General features: G+C 45.3%; 1 long non-coding RNA gene across 1 annotated transcript; it reads right to left on the bottom strand.

Annotated features, from left to right (window-relative positions):
• Positions 1-3,819: 3,819 nt before the first annotated feature.
• Positions 3,820-9,198, bottom strand: LOC115152110 (uncharacterized). Its single transcript, XR_003867422.1, has 2 exons — positions 8,890-9,198; positions 3,820-4,224 (listed from the first exon to the last, which is right to left on the bottom strand). It is a non-coding gene; the product is annotated as an uncharacterized LOC115152110 (long non-coding RNA).
• Between the last annotated feature and the right edge of the window lie 1,125 nt (positions 9,199-10,323).

The raw sequence follows: 10,323 nt of genomic DNA, 5'->3' as shown, positions 1-10,323 counted from the left end.
TAAAGGAGACCGTGGAGCAGCTGAAGAGAGCCGGCATGGAGTGCAGATAGCCTACTACAGGGGGTCCGTGAATGTAAAATACATTTTACATCAATGCGAGCTGTGGCAAGAAGGTTTGCTGTGTCTGTCAGCGTAGTGTCCAGAGCATGGAGGCGCTACCAGGAGACAGGCCAGTACATCAGGAGACGTGGAGGAGGCCGTAGGAGGGCAACAACCCAGCAGCAGGACCGCTACCTCCACCTTTGTGCAAGGAGGAGCAGGAGGAGCACTGCCAGAGCCCTGCAAAATGACCTCCAGCAGGCCACAAATGTGCATGTGTCTGCTCAAACGGTCAGAAACAAATTCCATGAGGGTGGTATGAGAGCCCGACGTCCACAGGTGGGGGTTGTGCTTACAGCCCAACACCGTTCAGGACGTTTGGCATTTGCCAGAGAACACCAAGATTGGCAAATTCGCCACTGGCGCCCTGTGCTCTTCACAGATGAAAGCAGGTTCACACTGAGCACGTGACAGACGTGACAGAGTTTGGAGACGCCGTGGAGAACGTTCTACTGCCTGCAACATCCTCCAGCATGACCGGTTTGGCGGTGGGTCAGTCATGGTGTGGGGTGGCATTTCTTTGGGGGGCCGCACAGCCCTCCATGTGCTCGCCAGAGGTAGCCTGACTGCCATTAGGTACCGAGATGAGATCCTCAGACCCCTTGTGAGACCAAATGCTGGTGCCGTTGGCCCTGGGTTCCTCCTAATGCAAGACAATGCTAGACCTCATGTGGCTGGAGTGTGTCAGCAGTTCCTGCAAGAGGAAGGCATTGATGATATGGACTGGCCCGCCCGTTCCCCAGACCTGAATCCAATTGAGCACATCTGGGACATCATGTCTCGCTCCATCCACCAACGCCACGTTGCACCACAGACTGTCCAGGAGTTGGCGGACACTTTAGTCCAGGTCTGGGAGGAGATCCCTCAGGAGACCATCCGCCACCTCATCAGGAGCATGCCCAGGCGCTGTAGGGAGGTCATACAGGCACGTGGAGGCCACACACACTACTGAGCCTCATTTTGACTTGTTTTAAGGACATTACATCAAAGTTGGATCAGCCTGTAGTGTGGTTTTCCACTTTAATTTTGAGTGTGACTCCAAATCCAGACCTCCATGGGTTGATAAATTGGATTTCCATTGATTATTTTTGTGTGATTTTGTTGTCAGCACATTCAACTATGTAAAGAAAAAAGTATTTAATAAGATTATTTCTTTCATTCAGATCTAGGATGTGTTGTTTAAGTGTTCCCTTTATTTTTTTGAGCAGTATATATTTTTTAATAATACCATCTTTGAGGACTAACAAATCAAATAAAAGCTAGAAAATGTAAATCCGGGCATTCAGGGAACATACGCATTGATGTTGTTATAATGTATGAGCACAGGAACACAGCATTAGCAATGACAAAATACATAATATTGCAGTAAATTAGCTTTGAAATGGCATCATTTTCTCTCAGCTGTATAATTGCAGAAAATGTGCTTTTCAACAGCAGAATGTTCTCTACGCCGCCAAGATACCTTTCTAGACTATGTTAGAGTTTACACTTCCTCTTCAAATGAACTGTGGGGAGGTCAAAATGAAACTGTCACGTCCTGACCCCTGTAAGATGCCATTTTCTATAGTAGAGTAGGTCAGGGCATGACAGGGGGTGTTTTGGGGTGGTTTTCTTGTTATCTGTTTCTATGTGGTTTTTCTAGGTTTGTAGTTCTATGTTGGGGTTGTTAGATGATCTCCAATTAGAGGCAGCCGGTCCTAATTGTCTCTAATTGGAGATCATATTTAAGTAGGTTTTTTTCCCACAGGTGTTTGTGGGTTGTTCATTTTTGAGTAGTGTTTATTTTCTCTCTGCGTCACGGTTTGTTGTTTTCTTGTTTCAAGTTATTTGTGTATTGCAACGTTTCATGGTATAATAAATATGTGGAACTACAACCATTCTGCACGTTGGTCCGATCCTTTAAACAGCCGTGCCAGAACAACCCACCACAAAAGGACCAAGCAGCATGGTAGGGATCAGCTGGAAGAATGGACTTGGGAGGAGATTTTGGATGAGAAAGGACCCTGGAGACAGGCTGGAGAGTATCGCCACCCGAGGGAGGAAAATGAGGTGGCAAAAATGGAGCGACGATGCTACGAGGCGCTATATACAACAAAAGACAAGAGTGAGAGGCAGCCCCCCCCCAAAGAATTGTGGGGGGGGCATACGGGGAGTTTGGCAATGTCAGGGGGGAGACCTGAGCCAACTTCCCATGCTTACCCTGGACAGCTGAGGAGTGAACCGGAGCCAGTCAGGGAGTCGAGCGCGGAGTTTGACGCAAGATTCCGGAGAGAGGTGCTGGCGTTAAGAGCGCTGCGGAGCGGGCGTGCTGAGGAGCGAGTGACTGAACGAGCACTGGGTTATAGTGTGATGCGCACTGTATCGCCCATACGCACTCACAGCCCGATGCGCTCGGTGCAAGCTCCTCACCGGTGTCGGGCTAAGATTGGCATTCAGCCAGGAAGGAGTAGGCCTGCTCAGCATTCCTGGTCTCCATTTCGCCTCCATAGCCTAGTACATCCTGTGCCTCCTTCCCGCACTCGCCCTGAGGTGCGTGTTACCAGTCTGGCGCCACCTAGGCCAGTCCCACGCATCAGACCTCCAGTGTGCATGCCCAGTCCGGAGTGTCCTGTTCCTGCTCCCTGCACTCGCCCTGAGGTGCGTGTTACCAGTCTGGCGCCACCTAGGCCAGTCCCACGCATCAAACCTCCAGCGCGCATGCCCAGTCCGGAGTGTCCTGTTCCTGCTCCCTGCACTCGTCCTGAGGTGTGTGTTACCAGTCTGGCGCCACCCACGCCAGTTCCACGCATCAGCATTCCAGTGCGCATTCCCAGTCCAGAGCTTCCGGCGACAGTTCCCTGTCCAGAGCTTCCGGCGACAGTTCCCCGTCCAGAGCTTCCGGCGACAGTCCCCCTTCCAGAGCTTCCGGCGACAGTCCCCCTTCCAGAGCTTCCGGCGACAGTCCCCCGTCCAGAGCTTCCGGCGACAGTCCCCCGTCCAGAGCTTCCGGCGACAGTCCCCCGTCCAGAGCTTCCGGCGACAGTTCCCCGTCCAGAGCTTCCGGCGACAGTCCCCCGTCCAGAGCTTCCGGCGACAGTTCCCCCGTCCAGAGCTTCCGGCGACAGTTCCCAGTCCGGAACCTACTGAGACGGCCTACAGTCCAGAACCTACTGAGACGGCCTACAGTCCGGAACCTACTGAGACGGCCTACAGTCCGGAACCTACTGAGACGGCCTACAAGCCGGAACCTACTGAGACGGCCTACAGTCCGGAACCTACTGAAACGGACCCCAGCCCGGAGTCTTCAGCGGCGGTCCGCAGCCCGGAGTCTTCAGCAGCGGTCCGCAGCCCCGAGTCTTCAGCGGCGGTCCGCAGCCCGGAGCCTTCAGCGGCGGTCCGCAGCCCGGAGCCTTCAGCGGCGGTCCCCAGCCCGGAGCCTTCAGCGGCGGTCTTCCCCGAATAAATATGTGGAACTACAACCATTCTGCACATTGGTCCGATCCTTTAAACAGCCGTGACAGAAACTGTCTACCAAATCTATTCATTTTAAAATGTTGATTACTTCTACTTGACATTATCATTCACCTGATAAGACAATCTTTTTTTTGCTACATGTGATGGGAGTCCCTTGGTCGCTGGTTTGGCTGGGCGGGGTCCCTGGGCAAGATACGTTTGAGAAACCCTGCATCAAGTATTCCATAAGTCATATTAAACTAAACTAACCATTGGATCTGAGTCATCTGTGTTCATACTCAAGATTTATTTGGAAAATAAAAGTCATTCAGATGCTGTTCAATAGGCCTTCATTCAGACTTTATATACCCTACTACATCTGGGGTTTTACAGTGTTGATTTCTTTAACAACTACTCACAACAGTTGTGTGCAGTCTCTCCGATAATAAATGCACACAGTATAGAATGATCTCTCTATTACAATACACAGCCTCTCTAGCAAACTGAGATCCTTTAACTGAAGTGGTTCAAAGAGAGCAACAACCACCTGATTGATACACAAGGTCAGATCCTCCCACATGCACTGGCAGATGAAGAATCTTCCTCCTCTTCCTCCCTTTTCTTCTTGTGGAAGATCTCTCCATCCACATCTCTCCATCTCAGTTTGATATCTTCTGGCATCCCCTTTTTCATCTGAAACACAGAGATAGTATTGGCTTTATGAATATTGATGCATAGATACTGTATAATACACATACAGGAGCGGCAGGTACTGTAGTCTTCCCAGTGTTTACTCCGGCTCTTCTTGCCATAGTCTATGATGTATGTGTTTGGAGGAACCTGAGTCATTTACTACGAAGCAAGCTAGATCTACTCAGGCTTTTGTAAAGCTAGCCAACTTCAGTTAGCTTCACATTCCAGGTCAGGCCTCATCCATACTACACAATGGCTAGGGTACTATAGGCCTTAGGATAACTAGTCCCCCCTAAGAACAATGTCTAATTGCTGACACAAAAAAAGCAATGTTTGGAAATAAATTGGTTTGTGGATGAAGGTCATGCTTAGGCAAATAAACTATAAAGGGAAATAAATGGCTACAGTTTACACTTTTTTTGTTATTTCATGAAATGTTGTTTTTAGAAAAGGGGTGTTAAAATGTGTGTTAAAATCCATTTAATCAGTTATTAAAATCCATTTAATCAGGGGGGGGGGTTACCCCCTAGTGCCCTTTGCTCGTACACCTGCCACTAACTCTAGCAGGCTTGTAACTGTGCATGCATATCGCACATGGCCAGTCGAATGCCGAACTCTTCATTGAGACAGTGCTAAAACATCAATCCATGGGCGAGTCAGTGCCACATGTTAATTTGTGCCAAAATCTAAATGAAAGAAAAGTTCTCTCTCCAATTCAGCAGGCTATGGTGTGAAATAGACTTTTAGAAGTGTCGTCTTTATTGTATTACTTATCGTTAATGCCATCTTTGGTGTGCTTATCAATGCACACGCACCTTTTTCCTACTCCTATTGCTCTTTCTGCTATCTGTGGAACCAACAGGACAGCTTGTTGCGTTGTGGTGGCCATAGACATATAATCCATAAAAGGGTTTTGGAACCTCTAAACCTGGCAATTTGGTTGTTAAACTCATGAGTAGGTACACTAGCAATTGAATACTAGGGGGTAACTGCCCCCCCCCCCCAAAAAAAAATATATATATTGTCAAAATGATCTAATTTTTTTAATTTTTGAAAAAGTTGTAGATATATTCCAATGAAGTTAGATCTATAAATGTTTTTTTAAATATACAAGTAGGAAAGCCTTAAGATTAATAATCTACTTGTTTAGAGAGAAAAATGTTGATCATTTTTGAGTAAAGTAGTAATTTGGATGAGTTTGTTGGGGGCAACTCACCCCCCCATGTTATTTAATGTTGTTAGTTTTATTCCATTCCAATTAACTTTTTTTATGACTTAAAAACAACTATTTAAAACCTTTTGCTCCTGAATATTATTTTAAAGACTGCTGGGATTTAAAATCTTGCATTTTTCAAATCATACAGTATTTAGTGCGGTTATACATAATGGATTGAATGGAAAAGGACCAACAAAGAAAGAACAAATCAAATTAATGTGCAGGTGAGTTAAAAAGAGGGACTTTACATCAAATCTCCTCATAGTGTGTATATTAATGGTGACATGTGCAACACCATACCCCCCCATTGTATTTAAATAATTAAAATAAGACAACTAGACTTAGCTCTTACTAAAGAATTTCTACATAAAACTGTTTAAATGGACTTTAACACACTTGTGTGAAACCCTATCCCATAATATTCTACCAGGGTAACTGGCACCCCCGGGACTTTAAAAAAAAATGCCTATTAACAACATTTCATGAAATAACAAAAAACATTGAAACTATCTATTTATTTCCCTTTATAGTTTATTTGCCTAAGCATGACCTTCATCCACATTCCAATTATTTGCTTTTTTTGTGTCAGCAATTAGACATTGTTCTTAGGGGCGGGGGGCTAGTTAACCCCTAGTACCTTGAATGGGAACTGCCATCTATGGATTATAGGTCTATGGTTGGTTGTGGCTGTCATTTGCCTTTTTTCTAAATACAATTGTGCAAAAAACGTACAGTTTGTAAAGCAAATGCTTTCAGTAATAAAGGTGTCAGGTATTTTAACATTACTATTTTTTTACACAGCATTTTTTTATTATGAATAAAATATTTAATCAGTGGTCTTCCTCAATGAAGGGCACAGATGACACAATCTTTGTGAGAGGAAAGGTATCTGATTTCATTAGTCCTCAACTCATGGCTCAGACAGTTCATTCAGAATTAATGAAGTTAGCCGAGTTAGCCTGCCCCGAAGGATTCGTTGCCATAGAGACGTACCTGACAAAAAGGTGAGCAACTTTCGTATGACCGATTATCCCGAGTTGAACTCAAAGTTGCCTCGCTAACTCCTCAAACCCGGTATGTAGTATACACCTCTGGTCGCTTCATGAAAGGAGATGATTGTTTGTAAGATGGCCTCCCCCAGGTCAGGGTCAGTGAAGATCGGGGGTCAGTTTCACTCTCTCTGGGTGTATATCCCAATAATATGTATGTTCTCCCAAAGTGTGCACTCATTTGCTACTTCCCACAAAGCAGTGGATTGGTGGAGGCATGGGCTAGTACCATATTTCTTATACCAATAATTTCCTTTCAAATCAGTGAAGGGAAGTGAACAAGAGCACACTGGGAGGAAGGAGAGATAATTGGGACATAGCCACTATCTGCCTCCTCCTTACGACAGGCACTGGCAGAAAAGATAGGAGAGAGAGAGGAGGATGAATAACAGGGAATCTGGCTTTTGTTCTACCATCTGTGCTGTCAGATACACAGATATTATGTTTACTCTAATCATCAGTCAATAATACACACTAAAAAGGTTATATTATTACAATAATATAATTCATTAATTAGACCAAGTGTCAGGTCATTATCAGTCAATGGGCATCCAAAGACTGTTTCATCGATGTTGTAAATGTTTTACGCATTTCCATCTATCACGTTTCAGGTAAGACCCAGATGCAGACAACGTCGAGTAACAACAGTTTATTAATCGAACAGGGGCAGGTAAAAAGCAGGTCAAGGGCAGGCAGAGGTCGGTAATCCAGATAAGTGGGGCAAAGGTACAGGACGGCAAGCAGGCTCAGGGAAGACAAAGGTCAGTAATCCAGAAAGGTGGGGCAAAGGGACAGGACGGCAGGCAGGCTCAGGGTCAGGGCAGGCAGAATGGTCAACACCGGGAAAACAAGGAAACAGGAACAATCGAGAGACAGGAGCAGAAGGAAAACTGCTGGTAGGCGTGACGAAACAAAATGAACTGGCAACAGACAAACAGAGAACACGGGTATAAATACACAGGGGATAATGGGGAAGTTGGGCGACACCTGGAGGGGGGGTGGAGACAATCACAAAGGGTGTGACAGCATCGCTATATTTTTCTCACATTAGCCTTATACCTCTCTCCTGGGACTGAATCAAGGAAAGAGAATGAATGACATTGTAGGCAGAAATTGCTGTGTGCCTGGGCATAAGTAAAAATGTCTGGGGAAGCATTCTCCAGCAATTATACAGCAAAACTACCCCAACATATTTAAGTGAACATTTGTGGAATCACATTGCATGATTTAACACATAACACAGGATAAATGTGACCAAAAACACCTCAAATTCCCCTTATCAACAAGCCCTGTGCGCAACTACACAACCGCTTACAGCAACACTGCTGACAAAACAGGCCGACTGTCCGAGTCAGACAGTAAACAAACATAATGAAATGCACATGTTGAGAGAGAGAGAGAGAGAGAGAGAGAGAGAGAGAGAGAGAGAGAGAGACAGACAGACAGACAGACAGACAGACAGACAGACAGACAGACAGACAGACAGACAGACAGACAGACAGACAGACAGACAGACAGAGACACAGAGACACAGAGACACAGAGACACAGAGAGAGAGAGAGAGAGAGCAACAGGTGCAGTAATAAAATGGGGAAGATTATACTGTCAGAAAATATGGATAATGGATGTTTCAATCCGACAGTCCAACCTCATTAAATAATCACATATTATCAGATCAGATCGACCACTCCACTCAAAGGAGCGATCTACAGTACAGGCACAACAGGTAGATTCAGGGACATGGTCAGCGCATCAGCTGGACACCAACTTGGCGCTGGATTGGAATATGCGCAAACAGCTTTATGCACAAAGAATAGAAAGCCCTGAGTGTTTTAATTTAATTTAGCCCAAATTTATCACAAAAGTGCACACTTTTTGCCATATGGAAACAGCCACACACAATACAATACAAACACGTTGGGCCTATATCTTGAACTGCATGGCGAGTATGAAATGAATAGCTTACTTTGAATAAGCAAACGCTACTGTAGGCATTGAGGCATGAAAAAAGAAAATTATTATACATAATACAACAGATATGAATACACTAGCTCACTTGAATCAGCAAACATCAATGTGGCCCACCAAGGCAGGCATGAAAACATGAAATCATCATACATAGCCTAATATCACGGCCGGTATGAATACAATAGCTCATTCTGAATCAAACACATAAAGGCAGACATGAAAACATTAGGCTAAATCATAAATAAACAGCATTCAGGCTTCTTGTGTGTTTCACGTTTTACAGCACAAGGTGTAGATGCCTAGGCTTGGTGTTGAAGATGAAGATTATTTCATAGTCCAAAGAGTCACTGTATTCCCTTTCAAAGGACAATAGGACTAGATAGTTGAGACATACAGTCAGCATGCAAGATCTGATGAATGTTTTGATACGACCTGTAGTGAAGAAGAGTCTCTCAACAGTATGAAGTCATAGGAAGGTTGAGAATGGCCCTTAGTAGTCTATTGATGTTGGGGAAAATGTCAGGGCTGCAGCTGTCCAAAACTTCAATAAGGGATGGCAATTCCTGACCTCCCACCACTTTCCGACGCAGTTGCTGAAAAAACACTGCCAATTCAGCATCCTCAACAGAGATATAGTGATCGCATGAGGCCAGCAGTGAATCTTTCAATGCAAAAGCCCTAGACCCTGGCAGACAGGCAGCTGCTGCTCTCATTACTCCATTTTGATCTTCCTGGAACCTCCTGGAACGGGTGTGTCAGGCGTGTGCGTACTGGTAGCGAAGTCAGGTGCAGGAGAGCAGACATTTGTGAACAGGCGCACACTTTATTTAGGCAAAAGTTCAAAACGCGCAAAAAAGTCACAAGAATTATGTTTAACAAAAAACATCTTCGTGAAAATAACACGGAAAAACAAGCCAGTCTGGCGCGTCAACAATACACACGTAACACAAACAATCTTACACAAAGACATGATGGGGAACAGAGGAATAAATACATGTAGATTTATTGGGGAATGAAAACCAGGTGTGCAGGGAACAAGACAAAACAAATGGATACATGAAAAATGGAGCGGCGATGGCTGGAAAGCCGGTGACTTCGACCACTGAACGCCGCCCGAACAAGGAGAGGAGCCGACTTCGGCGGAAGTTGTGACAGGGTGTGAACCTCAGTCAGACGATTTAGAATTTTGGGATAATATTTGTGGTACCATATGATCCCAGGAACATCAAATCAAATGTTCAAATCAAATGTATTTATAAAGCCCTTCTTACATCAGCTGATGTCACAAAGTGCTGTACAGAAACCCAGGCTAAAACCCCAAACAGCAAGCAATGCAGGTGTAGAAGCACGGTGGATAGGAAAAACTCCCTAGAAAGGCCGGAACCTAGGAAGAAACCTAAAAAGGATCCAGGCTATGAGAGGTGGCCAGTCCTCTTCTGGCTGTGCCCGGTGGAGATTACAACAGAACATGGCCAAGATGTTCAAACGTTCATAGATGACCAGCAGGGTCAAATAATAATAATCACAGTGGTTGTAAAGGGTGCAACAGGTCAGCACCTCAGGAGTAAATGTCAGTTGGCTTTTCATAGCCGATCATTCAGAGTATCTCTACCGCTCTTGCTGTCTCTAGAGAGTTGAAAACAGCAGGTCTGGGACAAGGTAGCACGTCCGGTGAACAGGTCAGGGTTCCATAGCCGCAGGCAGAACAGTTGAAACTGGAGCAGCAGCACGACCAGGTGGACTGGGGACAGCAAGGAGTCATCAGGCCAGGTAGTCCTGAGGCATGGTCCTAGGGCTCAGGTCCTCCAAGAGAAAAAAAAGAGAGAAAGAAAGAAAGAAAGAAGGAAAGAAAAAAAGAAAGAAAGA

The sequence above is a fragment of the Salmo trutta genome, chromosome 17, assembly GCF_901001165.1.
Source record: "Salmo trutta chromosome 17, fSalTru1.1, whole genome shotgun sequence".
NCBI classification, from domain to species: domain Eukaryota; kingdom Metazoa; phylum Chordata; class Actinopteri; order Salmoniformes; family Salmonidae; genus Salmo; species Salmo trutta.
The sequence above is the reverse complement of the archived record's forward strand: the minus strand, read 5'-3'. Positions and strand labels throughout refer to the sequence as shown.